This window comes from Stegostoma tigrinum, chromosome 24, assembly GCF_030684315.1.
Source record: "Stegostoma tigrinum isolate sSteTig4 chromosome 24, sSteTig4.hap1, whole genome shotgun sequence".
NCBI classification, from domain to species: Eukaryota; Metazoa; Chordata; class Chondrichthyes; order Orectolobiformes; family Stegostomatidae; genus Stegostoma; species Stegostoma tigrinum.
The window spans coordinates 5,427,623-5,443,429 of record NC_081377.1 but is presented as its reverse complement, the minus strand read 5'-3'; positions in this window follow the sequence as shown (position 1 = coordinate 5,443,429).

Below are 15,807 nucleotides of genomic sequence, written 5' to 3'. Positions count from 1 at the left end.
AATCTCACATAAGAGCCTAGAGCGAAACCTGGATAAAAAAAAAAACCTGAAAGAGCTTAGTTGAAGTCAAGCAGTAGCCTATGGCCAGCTAAGCTGATGGTCACAATAGATACAGCATTTCAGAGTTACCTGTACTGTTGAAAAGGTGAAAGAAATTTGCAAAGCCGCCAAAAGCTCCAGATAGCATCAAACGTCCAAAGAAACTAGAAAAATGAGCACAAAATTTCCAACACACAACTGAAAGGCAATGAATCTCCTATCTGAATTGATTTTGTTTCAACAAAGCTATGTTTTCTGCACCTCAATATTTCCGAATGAAACAACGCATTAAAATCAAAATTGTTATCACCAATGAATGCTTCCACAGACTACACATGTCAGACCTGTCTGATTTTTCTGCACCACAATATTTCTGAATTTCCACTCTGTCTGATGACTATCTTAAAAATCCAAACAAAATGTGGTCAACACTGAAAGATTATTTATGAATGAGTTCGAAATTCAGAACATATCATTTGCAATTCCTGTCCTGTATGCAGCAACTAGCAGAGACCAATGGTCAATTTGCAAGTAAGATGCAGAGTCAATGGTTGTAATGGTGCCTTCACTTCAGCAGAAATTTAACTGAGCTCATGATAACGTCAGCCCACTCCGAAGGAAACATTCCAAAAAGACATATTCGATCGACCACGGCAATTCAATGGTCCCTTCCACAGGCTTTACTGAGAGAATATTTTCAGGTTGCCAGGATTTGCTGTTCCGTGAACCTCCTTCTCCAAATACTTTCATTTGCATGCAGGAGGCATACAGTGATGGTCATATAAAGTCTCTGAGATGTTGGTTAAGAGCCACAGATTACAGTAAGGAGCGAGAGAAAATAAACTGGCTTTGTTCATTCCTGAGATGTGTTTTTTATTGCAGAGAAAGGGACAAATCCTCCTTTCTGGAAGTTCAATAGTTTCTGGCCCAAGCATTCACACCCACAACTAGTTCAGCTACCTGGGAGCCAGTTGCACAGCTGTTAGCAGCCAGGATGTCTTTGTCATTGATAACTGGTTACCTTTGCACTGTCCAATCAGCTACTTGTTTGTAGTTGAATCTCCTTTCATACACGACACATGGCTCCAGCTTGTCTGTAGTAGCCTCCTTCACTGCTTTGACAGCAGAGGGCACTCACAATGAGTGCCATTAATTTGCTTTTAGAAACCCTGTACATGCTACTTGGTTTTTAAAACAATCCTTTTCCCATTTCAGTCAATGATGGCAGATACAGAAAAATACAAAAGATACAATCTTTAGGCGGTATCTGAAATGCACGCGGCACCATCTGATATTGAAAGCTGCAATGCAGAAAATAAGGTCAGAATAAGTGATTCAGTGCCATGGGAAGTTACAATCAGAGGCCAGGAAGGTCATCTATTCTAACTAAACTAGGGTAGGCTAAGTAGACCAGCCTTGCTAAGTTGCCCTGTCAAGTCCAGTGATGTGTTAGCCAGGTGGGTTATCAAGGATGTATGCAGACTTATGGGGATTGGTGGAGGGGCTGCTGGATCTGGATGGGATCTCTTCAGAAGGTTGTTGGAGACTCAATGGGTTGAATGGCGTGTTTCGGCACTGTAGGGACTCTATGATTCCATAACATGTTTCAAGCAGCATCCACAGATTGCGTAGCCAAGATGCATAGATAGATAACAGAAATGAGGAGACTGGCAACACTCAATGAGCTAACATTCAGCATAGAACATAGAACATAGAACAGTACAGCATAGAACAGGCCCTTCAGCCCACAATGTTGTGCCGACCATTGATCCTCATGTATGCACCCGCAAATTTCTGTGACCATATGCACATCCAGCAACCATTCCTGCCCATGAGAAACCCATGTCTCTGTTATGGCCACAACATCATAGCACCAGGTACTGATCCATGCTCTAAGTTCTTCACTCTTATTCCTGATACTCCTTGCATTAAAGCAAACACACTTTAACCGATCCCTTGGTTCCTTCCCAGGAAAATCCTTCCCACTAGCTGGTCTACCTCTTGCTACTGCCTCACCTGCATCAACTCTCACCTCCGGTATACAGCTCAGGTTCCCACCCCCCTGCCATACTAGTTTAAACCCTCTCGAACTACTCGCGCAAACCTTCCACCCAGGACATTGGTCCCCTTCCAGTTCAGATGCAACCCATCCTTCTTGTACAGGTCCCACCTTCCCCAGAAGGCATCCCAATTATCTACATATCTGAAGCCCTCCCTCCTACACCAGCTGCATAGCCATGTGTTAAGCTGCGCCTGCTCCCTGTTCCTCACCTCGCTATCTCGTGGCACCGGTAGTAAACCAGAGAACACTACTCTGTTGGTCCTGCTCTGCAGCTTCCATCCTAACTCCCTGAAATCACTTTTTATATCCTCAATCCTATTTCTGGCTATATCATTAGTGCCAATATGTAACACGATTTCTGGCTGTTCGCCCTCCCCTTTTAGAACCTTATACACGCGATCGGAGAGGTCCCGGACCCTGGCACCAGGGAGGCAACATACCTTCCGGGAATCCCGATCCTGACCACAAAATCTCCTGTCAATTCCCCTAACTATCGAGTCCCTGACCACGAGTACTTTTCTATTCTGCCCCCTTCCCTTCTTTGCCACAGTGTCAGGCTCAGTGCCAGAGAACTGACTACTATTTTTTTCCTCTGGTAGGTCATCCCCCCCAGCAGTATCCAAAACGGTATACTTATTGCTGAGGGGAATGCCCACAGGGGATCTCTGCACTGTCTGTCTGTCCCCTTTCCTCCCCCTAACTGTAACCCATCTATCTTTGTCCTGGTGAACATCACAGTGTGCATTGACACAGTGGTACCTGTTGTATAAGGGATCCGCACCATTGCATTTCACATTTATGAGCTATTTGTTAGAATTGCTGCCACAACCTTCTTTCCTGGTATTTCTCTATATCTACAGTTCCTGATTAGCCTGGCAATGTAGAATTTTGGTATTCTTTACCCTGAGGACTGAATGAATTGTGCTGTTGTCCAGTGATAAGGACAATCTTATTTACTTAGGAATGATCTGTGTTGCTTTCAGACATCTGCTTCACTGACTATCTTAATAGCTTTCTCCAAACTCAATTCTTTTTGACAAAATCTGACAAGGACTCATCTGCAAATCCAAGGACAATTCAATCACTTATGAATTCTGACTTTTAAATATCCATTGTCACATCTTGTCACTAGTCATATGTTTCACAAATACGTAGAGACAATTAATGAAATTATTTATGGATTCTCTTGGATTCCAATCTACTCTGTTACATCTTGCTCTTGCAAGAATTATACTGGTTCTGTGGTTAAAATGTTCATTAGTGTCTTTCAGAGCATTATCAAAAGTATCTGTTGCTTTTTTTAACACATTGATAAGCTATAACAACTTCAACTATCCATCTAATTGGACAGCAAAGTGTATTTACTTGTTCAGCTTCTAATCTGGTCTGTAGTTTGGAAGCAAGTCCATGCCTTAAGAATTGTTTTCCCCAAGATGTCCAATCTTGCTCCCTGCCTACTTGCCCCATCTCTGCAATTAAATCTTTCATGTCACATTACATCTGCTCCATAACTTTCCAACATGGTTATTTATTTTTCTTGCTTCAATAATTCTACAGTACAGAAATCCTGCTACTGTATACTATTTTCCTGAAAGCTTTCCTCATACTATAGCATTCAATGTAACAGATTCTTACCTCTTGCTGGCAGAATGACTGATGCAGATTTTTCTGTGACTTTTCAGCTGGATCTCACTAATCATGGCCATCACTAATACTTCCTATTTCCTTCTGGTTTTACTGAATAATTCCTGTTGCTCACAACTTTAACAATAATTCTATTCTTTTAACAGGTTTGTAGAATGGATCCTTTCCCTGTGGATATGTAAGGTGATTCTTGATACGTTAATGGTTTTCCCTAGTTGACGCCCACTGGCTGCAGTTCTAAATAATATTTCCAGTTGATATCTTTTTCATGGATAAAACTCACTTTCTGCAGTTTAAATAAGTGCTTTCACATTTACAGTGGTAAGAAATGAACCTTTTCTGTAATCTCAATAGCTTCCTAACTTCCTTTTCCCATCGGATTTTTATTGACTCGGCTTCTAAATTGCTCCTTTATCACATTAATGCAGCCTTTACAATGTTCCCAGGTTTGTGACCTTCTTCATTTGCTTCTGTCACCCTTGATTTCCATGACTGTTGCTGTAACCTCATGGTTCTCACACACCATGCAGTGGTTCTCGGTCTAAACTGTAAGCACATTGCCTACTTTTAGCTTTCCCAGCCTGTATCTGGGCCATTTTAAAAGTGTTCTTCTTGCCCACCACTTTGCTCATGGAGCTTCTGATGTGTGCTTGCTCTCAAGCTGTTCCCTGACTTGAGGTCACTCCTACAGACTACTAGCACCCATTACAATCTGCAATTGCCTTGGAGTGATGAATACCTCAACTCCAGGGAGTTTCTAGCTCCCCTGCTGCAATGAGTCTCTTACCAGGTCTGATTTTGCCTTGTTGAATCTTGCCACTAGGTTCCTTTTTGCAGAATTCTCAGTTCTTCCAGTTGCTGACTGTCTTAAAGTGGTGTTTGAAGAAATCCTTAGACCTCCAGACCCAGCAGCATTGGAGGAGGCAAACAGGGTCCATGCCATTTGCAGAGATAATGGGAACTGCAGATGCTGGAGAATCCAAGATAACAAAGTGTGAAGCTGGATGAACACAGCAGGCCAAGCAGCATCTCAGGAGCACAAAAGCTGACGTTTCGGGCCTGGACCCTTCATCAGATTCATCATTTGCAACCATGATGAAAGCTGAATCCTTATCAGGCTTATCTGACAAAGATTCATCAGCAATTCCAACAACATTTCTGTCTCTTATGAATTCTGGAATTAAATCTCCATGGTCACATCTTTTCACTGTTTTTGTTCCCACTGCAGAGAGATGATTAATGAGATTATCTACGGATTCCCCCGATGCCAACCTCATCTGTTAAATCTTGTCCTTTCAAGAATTAACTTAGTAGATTTGCTGCACCATCCTATTTCCTGATTAGTTTTTGACAGACAACCCACGCATTAGGGGAATTGTTTGCAAACTCCACATGGGCAGACAGACTCCAAACACAGCCTGAGACTAGAATCTCACTCACGTCCCTGGCGATGTGAGGCAATAGTACTAACCACTGAGCCACCACGATGCCCACATGGCATGCGTCTACCGAGAGAATTATTCATTTGGAGGAAGCACTGAGACTGCCAAGGGCACGGAATGTACTCTGGGTGGGGGATTTCAATGTCCACCACCAAGATTGGCTCAGCAGCAGTGCTACTGATCGAGCTGGACAGGTCCTAAAGGATGTAGCTCCTAGACTGAGTCTGCAGCAGGTGGTGAAGGAACCAACAAGATGGAAAAACATACTTGGCCTCCTCTTTACCAATGTGCCAGCTGCAGATGTATCTGTCCATGACAGTATTGGCAAGCGTGACCACTGTAAAGTCTTGCTTTCACATTGAGAGTGCCCTTCACCATGCTGTGTGGCACTGTTTACCATGCTAAATGGGATGGACTTCGAACAGACCCAGCAACTTAAAACTGGGCATCCACGAGGCACTGTGGGCCGTCAACAGCAGCAAGATGGTACTCCAGCACAATCTGTAACATCATGGCCCAGCATATCCCCCACTCAACCATTACCATCAAGCCAGGGGATCAACCCTAGTTCAATGGGAGTTCAGGAGGGCATGCCAGGAACAGCACCAGGCATACCTGAAAATCAGATGTCAACCTGGTGAAGCTACCAAACAGGGCTACTTGCACGCCAAACAAGGAAAGCAGAAAGTGATAGACAGAGCTAAGTGATCCCACAACCAAGGGATAAGATCTAAGCTCTGCAGTCCTGCCACGTCGAGTTGTGAATGGTGGGGGGCATTTAAACAACTCACTGGAGGAGGAAGCTTCACAAATATCCCCATCCTCAATGATGGAAGAGCCCAGGACATCAGTGCGAAGGGTAAGGCTGAAGCACTTGTAGTAATTTTCAGCCAGAAGTGCCGAGTGGATGATCTATCTCGGCCTCCTCCAGTGATCCCCAGTATTACAGACACCAGTCTTCAACCAATTCGGTTCACTCCACGTGATATCAAGAAACGGTTGGAGACACTGGATACTGCAACTACTGCAGGCTCTGCCAACATTTTGGCAATAGTGCTGAAGACTTGAGCTGCAGAACGTGCTGCTCCCCTAGCCAAGCTATTCCAGTACGGCTACAATGCTGGTTTCTACCCGGCCATGTAGAAAATTGCCCAAGTATGTAAAAATCAGGACAAATTCAACCCGGCCATTAATGCTGGATCAGTCCAATCTCGGCCATCAGTAAAGTGATGAAGGGTGTCAACATCTCAGTGAGATGCCTTCTTCAACTGCTGAAGTCCATGTGGTATAGGTAGACCCACAATACCATTAGGGTGGAAGTGCCAGGATTGTTACCCAGTGACATTGAGGGAACAGCGATATATTTCCAATTCAGAATGACATTGGATTTGGAGGGGCACTTGCCGGGGATAGTGTTCCAATGTGCCCTTTTTGGTAATGCTGATCACAGGCTTGGAAAGTGCTGCCTAAAGGCACTTGATGATTTGTTGCAGTGCATTTGTAGATGGTATATGTTGCTCAGACCGTGATTCAGTGGTGAGAGTAGATATCTGTGAATGTGGTGCCAATCAAGATGGCTGCTTAATGCTGGATGATTTTGTTGGAGCTCTACCCATCCAGGCAAGTAGGGAGTATTCCACCACACTCCTGACTTGTGCCTTGCCGAGTGTGGATAGGTTTTGAGGAGTCTCGATGTGAGTTACTCTTCGCAGTATTCCTAGCCCCTGACCTGCTATTGTAGCTATTGTGTTTATATAGCTGGTGTAATTCAATTTCTGGTCAATCTAAACCCCAGAATCTTTGTGTTACTGGTATCCAGAAATCAATTGATTTCTGACTTAAAAACATCCACAGTTGAACAAATAAATAGCCCTCTTTCCATCCTCAAATGAAGAACCACATTATGCGCTCACCAATCCTTTGGTGTGATTGGTAGATTTGTGACTCAGAGCAGAAAATAGCGTTTACAGAAATTAACGACTATCAACTATGAGATGCACTGCAACTAATCACCAAAGTTCTTCAGACACCACTGTTCAGACTTATGGCTTCCAGCACAGACAAGGACAAAGGAAATTATCATTGCAGCAAGATTAAAAATTTAGCCACATTTGTAACAGTCTTTATTGGATTAAGACATATATATTTGATTGTATTTCTGATGAAGGGTCTAGGCCCAAAACATCAGCTTTTGTGTTCCTAAGATGCTGCTTGGCCTGCTGTGTTCATCCAGCTCTATGCCTTGTTATCTCACATTTGATAGTGTTTGGATTATGGCAAATATAATTGGCAAGATGCCGTACTGTTGGGTGTGATAGTTGCATGTGGTAATATTGGTAAGGTTAAATGAAAAGCCTCAATATCCCCTGGATGTCCCAATGTGCATGCTTCATAGTCACAGGAACTTGTCACAAGCAGTCATAAGATCCACAACCAATGCTTTGTTTTTTGCTTTGGGTGGAAAGGGAAAGTTGATCCTAGATGTAACTTGAATGTGACCACAAGCTCGTTTACATCAACTCAAACAGGAGATTGGAGAGTCAAACCTAAGGTAAGCATTGACACTTTAGTCAGTGACAAAGTTTCGACCTACATTCTGTGGTTAAGTTCCAATATGGTTTTTAATTCACTATTTGGGGATATGAGCAGGACTGGCAATGCCAACATTATGTGCACACCCTAACTGGCCTTGGCAGAGGTGAGAAGCAGATTCTTGAACCACTGCAGTCCTCCTGGGTTCTTGGTATTCAGTCCTGTTTATGATGCAACTGAATAGCTTGTTCGTCTATTCCAGATGGAAGTTAGAGTCAGTCATGCATAGAGCTGAAAGCACATCTATACCAAACTCAGAAAGGATGAAAAGATGTCTCTTCAAAAGAAATTAAATGAACCAAGTGTGTTTTTCTAACAATTTGATAGCTACGTGGTCACTGTTAATGATATTCAAAACACAAAATCCAAGTTTATTTAGCTGATGGGATTTAAATTCCCCAACTGCCATCTCTGTTTAGTGAAGGCCAATTTCTTCCAAACTCACTGACCAGAGCTCAATGTTACTGTACCTAAAGACAAGAGCATTGTTACTGAGGCAAGCTGCTATTTAATGAGGTGGTGATTGTGTTCTGAAATCTGTGCCCTGCTTTAAGAGCAAACGTTTCCTTGCCTGCTGAAGATGTACCTAGTGATATTTCTGTTTTCATGATTTCACTGGCTGTTCAGTTTACACGCAAGCACCTACATTAATTACACACCATTAAACATTATAATCAAAGTGTCACAGCCTCATTTCCTCTATGACAGTAATCAAGGAAGGCCACATTAACTTTCTGCAGCAGTACTTTGACTTGTGTATGTTACATTGCACAGGACCCTCAGATCTGATTGCAGCACAGCACTTTACTCTGCATCTCAATCCAACTATGCCTGAAATGCCACTGTTGTGAGGGCTTTGTATCTAGTCAGGTATTTATACCTCATGTTAGCTCCCATCACACAGGAATTATATGTGGGAAACTTAATACTGAGAGATTTCAGTGGAGTTTTATTACAGCTTCAGATGTATGTTTTCATTACTATCACAAACACTCCTGGTTCATTTAATGCCTTTTGAAAAGACATCTTTTCATCCTTTCTGAGTTTGGTATAGATGTGCTTTTAGCTCTACATGTAGCTAACTCCAAGTTCCGTCTGGAAGAATAAGCCATTCAACTGAACTAATGTTAAACAACTTTCGTTTTGAAGAGCAGCATGCCATGTTTCAAGTAGCTCCAGATATGATGGTGTCAGAGGCTTTTACACCCCCTGGTCATATGCTATGGTATGGTGATGATACCATGAGCATGCCTGTTAAAGTCATACTGAAATATTAACTGGGAAACGTAACGCAACATCCCCTTTTTTCCAAGACAAAACATCACTCAAGATATATGTTGTTGTGCATGATCATATGTTGTCAATTCAATAATTATACAAAGAGAAAAAGCAGGGATTACAAGATTGATATTTCATTCATCAAGGCAGTACTTTGGAGGTTTGACAGCTCAGCCTGGCCTGATAATAATACACCTGACTAGAGAGATGGAATTAGAATTAGGTTTTATTGTCATGTGCAGAGAAGTACAGGGATAGAGGAATACAGGGAAATGTTTACAATGTTGTCATTTATGGCACCATCTTAGAGGTACAAGGTACCTAGGTTAAGAATCTTAGGTAAAAAGTGGAAAAATAAAGAAATAAGGTAAAAGTTCAACGTTACAGTTCTTTTCAAATAAAGTAACAAATAAAATATAAAGTTAAAAATTCCAAATTACAGTCCTTTTTTAGTCACGGGCCTCTAGTCGCTCCACGCTGGGCATTCTCCATGAAGGTTCAATTTCTCCACTGCACTGAGTTCTTTCTCTCTCCTCACCCTAGGCTTGATCACTCTCCCCATGCTGGGCTCGATCTCTCTCCCCACCCTAGGCTTGATCTCTCTCCCCACGCTGGGCTCAACCTCTCTCCCCATGCTGGGCTCGATCTCTCTCCCCACCCTAGGTTTGATCATTCTCCCCACACTGAGCTCAATCTCTCTCCCCATGCTGGGCTTGATCTCTCTCCCCACCCTAGGCTCAATCTCTCTCCCCATGCTGGGCTTGATCTCTCTCCCCACCCTAGGCTCAATCTCTCTCCCCATGCTGGGCTCGATCTCTCTCCCCACCCTAGGCTTGATCTCTCTCCCCAGCCTAGGCTTGATCTCTCTCCCCATGCTGGGCTCGATCTCTCTCCCCATGCTGGGCTTGATCTTGAGCCTCTGTGCTGCCATCTTGCCGCTCAGCATGATTGCTCTTGGCTGATAGCTTGGTTGTCTTGTTATCACTCATCATCATCACATTATCATTACTGAGGGAGTTTTTTTCGTCTCTCTGTCCATGGCTGGTGTGCCTCACATTGATCTGAGTTGGCTTCTGCTCCTTCACAATGAAGCACCATGGTCAGCAATGACTTTGTGGTACATTCTGGAAACATTTGCTGTTATTCAAGTATTTATATTTGTTTTTCCGACTGCACTCACTACCCAGTGCATACTGGTGATAGTTCACTAGATTGGCTGTCAATCTCTTTAATCCTTCTGTGTATTTGAAAAAGAATTTGTTTGCTTGATTCATAGTTGTGCATTCAGCGGATATGCACTTCATTCCTGAACTAACAGCACCTAAGGTGTTGCTGAACTGCGTTCTCCAACAGTCCATTTGGTGCAAGGACACATGATATGGTGATGAACACGGATAATCATTCATAGATTTGTAGGGCACATAGAATTATACAGTATAGGGTCCTTTCGGACCTTCAAGTCTATATGGCCGAAGCTGCACTAAATTTACACTTGCCCCATCTTCCAGTACTTGCCTCTCGCCTTGAATGTTACCTCATTTCAAGTGCTAATGCAAAGCTTTTTAAAGATTATGAGGTTACTTGCCTCAACCACCCTCCTACCCAATGTGTTCCAGACTCTAACACCCTCTGCATAACAAATCCCTCAAAATCCCTCTAAATGTCCTGCCTTTCACCTTAAAACTTTGCCTTTTGTTACTGCTCTTTCAAGTAAGAGGAACAGGTGTTTTCTAGTCACACTGTACTTGCCCCTCCTAATATTATACACCTCCATCAGGCACCCCTCAAACTTGTCTACTTCAAAGCATATAAGCCAAGGCTCATCCATCTCTCTTCAGAGCTAAAATGCTCCATTCTGGGCTACATCCAGGGGAATATCCTCTGCGCCTTCTCCAGGGCAATCACATCCTTCCGAGTGTGGGATAACCGGACATGAATGTACAACGCACGATTAGCAAGTTTGCGGATGATTCAAAGTTAGGAAGTATGACAATGAGGAACATTACTTAAAATTTTGAGGGATCTTGATCAGGTGGGGAAGTGGGCTGAGGATTGGCAAATGCACTTCAACACAGATAAGTGTGAGGTGTTGCACTTTGGAAAGTCAAATCAAGGTAGGATTTTATACAGGAAGTGGTAAGGTCCTGAGCAGTGTTGTGAAACAGAGGGATCTAGGAGTACAAATGCTTTGTTCATTGAAAGTTGCATCACAAGTGGACAAGGTGGTGAAGAAGGCATTTAGCACGCTGGCCTTTATTGGTTGAGGCATTGAGTAGAGGAGTTGGGATGTTATGTTACAGTTGTATAAGTTATTGGTGAGGCTGCACTTGGAGTATTGTGTAAAGTTTTGGTTGCTCTGTTGTAGGAAAGACATAGTTAAACTGAAAAGTGTGCAAAGAAGATTTACGAGGATGTTTTGCCAGGACTAGTAGGCCTGAGTTATAGGGACAGGTTTATTCCTTGGAACATAAGAGAATGAGGGGTGACCTTACTGAGGTGTATAAAATCATGAGGGACATAGATAGAATGAATGCATATTGTCTTTTTCCCAGGAATAGGAAATTGAAAACTAGAGAGCATAGGTTTAAAGTGAGAGGGGATAGACTTAAGAAGGACCTAAGGGGCAACTTCTTCAAGCAGAGAGTGGAATGGGCTGCCAGAGAAAGTGAATGAGGCAGGTACAATAGCAACATTTAAAAACATTTTGAGAAGTACATGGAAAGGAAGAGGTTAGAGGGATACAGACCAAATGCCCACAACTGCAAATAGCTGAATTGGCACTATGGTCGTCATGGACCAGTTTGGGCCGAAGGACCTATTTCCATGCTGTATTACACCAAGACTCTATGACTCTACTACTGCATTGCTATTATGACTGATTACATAGCAAGTCACAAATATTCTGCTGCAGTATTTGGGTGAAGATAGTACAACTACAATGCATTATTGGCCACTAGAAATTTAGTGCGCAAGTCTTCAAACATTTTGCCAGTGAACTCTGATCCACTACCAGGCATTATCCATTCCAGGATGCTGAATAAACTGAAAATAGTGGCTTTTGTGTCAGTGTTGATTGCACATGTTATGTTACTAAACTGTCAAACAATGTGGAGAAGTAGTTTGTCCTTGCGGTGCGGTATGAACAGGCGGGCTCCCTCTTTTGTTGTTGTTTTATCCCTGGCCAGTATGCAGATTCATGTGCTAGCCTTCTCAAGTAATCAATACCCATGTGTCCCTGGTGTAACTTGGTTACCATCTCTTGGCATAATGTTTTTGGTATTAAGACCTTTTTGCCCTTGAAAGTGAATTGTCGTGATATGTCAGTTTCATCCCTGTGCAGCCCAAAGGAACAAATCTTCTCAGCTACCTCTTTGGTCCCGTTCGGCTACATCTGGTCTTTTGTAACTCTTGTAGCTGTTAGTCTTTGGAATTTCTGATTGCAGTTGTTCACTTCAGCTCTGGATGAAGAGTAACAAATCAACCTCAAGAATGGCTTCAATTTCATGGCCTAGAGCATCAACATGTGGTTTAAAGAGGAATATTGTAGTCTTTGTGTGGGTTCGATAAACTGTTCCATGTTAAACATAATCACCTGTGTACCTAGCTTGTAGCTGGCTCCAAAGGCATATCTTTGTATCCTCAGGAGTAAATGCTGCAAATGTCACACTTCCTGCAATAGCGAGTTTAGGACAGCTCTTTTCTAGTGGCTTGTGATCTGTTTCAATGGTGGATTTCTTGCCGAATAAGTAACTGTGAGGCTGCATGGTTGTCTATCAGAGTCAATGTTTTTCTCTCAATATTAGAATAATTGGTTCGCACAGCCGACAAATAGTTGAACAAAAAGCATGGATTTTCCATCTTGCAGAAGGCAAATGCATTGGCCTCTTCAGAATATCACAGATATTCTTTAATCTGTGTGGTTTGAATTTATTTAAAATCCAGGAATTTATTTACCTGGATTGTGATGGAGCCTACTGACAAAGTAAATGGACCTGAAAACGTTGGCCTGGCACTTCACGTTGTTAACTATCAACTTGTGTTGCTGCGCTGCTGTCATCAATAAATTAAGTTTATGGCCATGCACAGCCTTTGGCTGCCCCATAACTGAGATATCATCAGCTATACAAATACAGCCAGGTACACTTACATTAATTCCATCGAGTGAGGAGCTATTCACTAACTGAGAGCCCAAGTAGTAATCATCAGAAACAATCGGATCCAAATTGCATCCAAAATGTTACGATTCTTCCAATTAATATTGGACCAGGAACTAGTTTGGAAAAGAGCCTACTTCTAAAAACATGATAATTTAAATGTTTCAGTGTCAATATTTTATGTGAACTCCTCTTAAATGAAAGGTTACAGTATCTGATTCGGGAATATTCCTGTGGTATCATCTTTCTTGAAGGTCCACATGATAGAGCGACATTGAGCAGTGAGGTGGTTCATCTTCCAAATAACAGCATTTCTCTCCATCTTATTCATCTCCACTCAACGCTTCTCCTGAATATGCCCTCAGCACTTCCTTGGGTAATCAATACATACAGCTGTAACATCCTTGAGATGAAGTATTGCATCACTGTGAAAATAGCTGATCATGTTGAAATGATCTTATTACAGCTGATTGAGGTTGCTGATAGGTTTAGTTGATAGATTGTGTCACGCCTAGCCTGCATAGATTGAATCTCATGAATTGTGACACCACTGAGATCTGTGTACATAAAATCAGGAAGCCTGGGGCATATTCATCTGTGGAGAGAGAAACAGAGTTGACATTTTGAGTCCAATATGACCCTTCATTTTCACTGACACTTTTGTAGACTGAGCCATTGGTAATTGCCACATAGATTTCAGGAAGCCAAGATGAGTTTGTGTATTAATATTGCAGTGCAAATTGGTGAGCCATTATACAGTGTGAGATAATCCCAAGTAGGTCGTGCCACGCAGCACCACTTGATTAGGTACATATCTCTCAGGATTCTTCACAGTAATATATTGACACTAGCTCCTCTGTTGGCTTTCGATCTCATTATGTGTTATCAAGCCTTTTCAGGGTATATGATGTTAGAAGTCTAAAAATGTCTGACTGCCTTACACTGCTGACCTGGGTGTATGAGGTTAGGGATTCTCAGTCGTGTGAAATCTGCCTTTTGCTCAGTTGACTGCACACTTCCAAGGTGTTTGCATCTGTACACACTCTGCCAACTTTCCTTAGTACCAGAGCTGTTGTGTTGCACTGTCTTGTTGTTCACCTGGGTTTTGTTATAAGGTCTGGCTTCACATTTGGAAATTAGTTTCCTGCACACACATGCACAATGTCCTTAGAAGCCATGTTTTTGTAAATGTAAAGAAAAGCTGGACAGCTTTTGGTTAGGTCTGACAAACCACATCTGGTCCAGATCGGGCTGACTTGGTACACTCTGCTGACTGGAGCAATAGTATTGGCTGTTCCTAAAGCAAGTCATTATTGTCGCCAACCACAATGTCATCGTGTTGGGATTCAACTTCAAGCAATGTCTCGATGATAAGACAGTTTTCGTTTTGCAGAAGATCTTTCCTGAAACCTTTAATCACTGTAGATACAATTTAAAAAACTGATGTGCTTCTCTGAGATTTCATCTTTAGAGAAATCACAATCAGTCCCTTTGGTGCAATATCATGCAATATCTTATCAATTAACTCGGAGATATCTGTCTGTATGATATAAGTTGGAGTCTATTTATCCTGAAGTTCATACCTTGAGTTGATTCAGATCTTTTTCTTGACCTTCTCGTCTTCAACTAAAAGGCCAAATGCATTAATTTTGCAAAGCCCATCCTAAACATCAGCAAGTAAAAGTCTCAAAGATCTCTTCTAGGAGATCACTTGTTCAAAAAACTAAAGCTGTGTACATTGTTTGAATAGCTGTAAGTCAATAAAGATATCATTGGCTGCCCAATCCATAAATAGTGTTAGCCTTCCATTTCTTATTCAATTGGGATGTTTTTTGTCATTAAACTTGAAATCGATTTGTTTCATTCTTTCACTTATTTTGCTTTCTTTTCCTTTGCTTGTCCTTTTCTATTTCTGTTTCATTTTTTGTTTATTTTTGTTTCTTTTGTGGGCTTTAATCACGTTAGAAATTGGGCCTTGATGAAATTTAGTTCTGTAGATGGAGGTGGTGGACACTAACAAAGGGGGTTGATATCGCAGGGCCTCTATTTTTGTGCCAACTTTGAGAAAATCGCAGAATCGACTGTCCTATATAGACAGTTAAGACCAATTTGTTCAGAAAACTTATTTTTAGTGTTTTAAAAGCTGCAATGCATTTAAGAGAGCACTGAATCTAGATTATAAGGGACCTTTTGACTCTCATTTTATACTACATCTTTAAATTGGATATTGAGCTGATGTCTCATCTTTGTTTTAAAGAGAGACATATATTGCAAGTGGAAAGAATTTTGATTTTAAGCAAAAGAGAATATATCTGCTTCTGTTTGTTCAATTTACAGATATCTACGTACATGAATTGGTACTGGTGATTTTGTGAATGCTTTGAAGTCCAGTTTGTCATCTTGCTGACGTTCAATGAAATGGATGATCTGATGGGAATTTATATTAGGCAGGAAATGGTGTTGGATAGACTGTTAGGTCTGAAGGCTGATAAGTCTCTGAGACCTGATGGTCTGCATCCCAGGGTACTTAAGGAGGTGGCTCTAGAAATCGTGGACGCATTGGTAGTTATTTTCCAATGTTCTATAGATTCAGGAT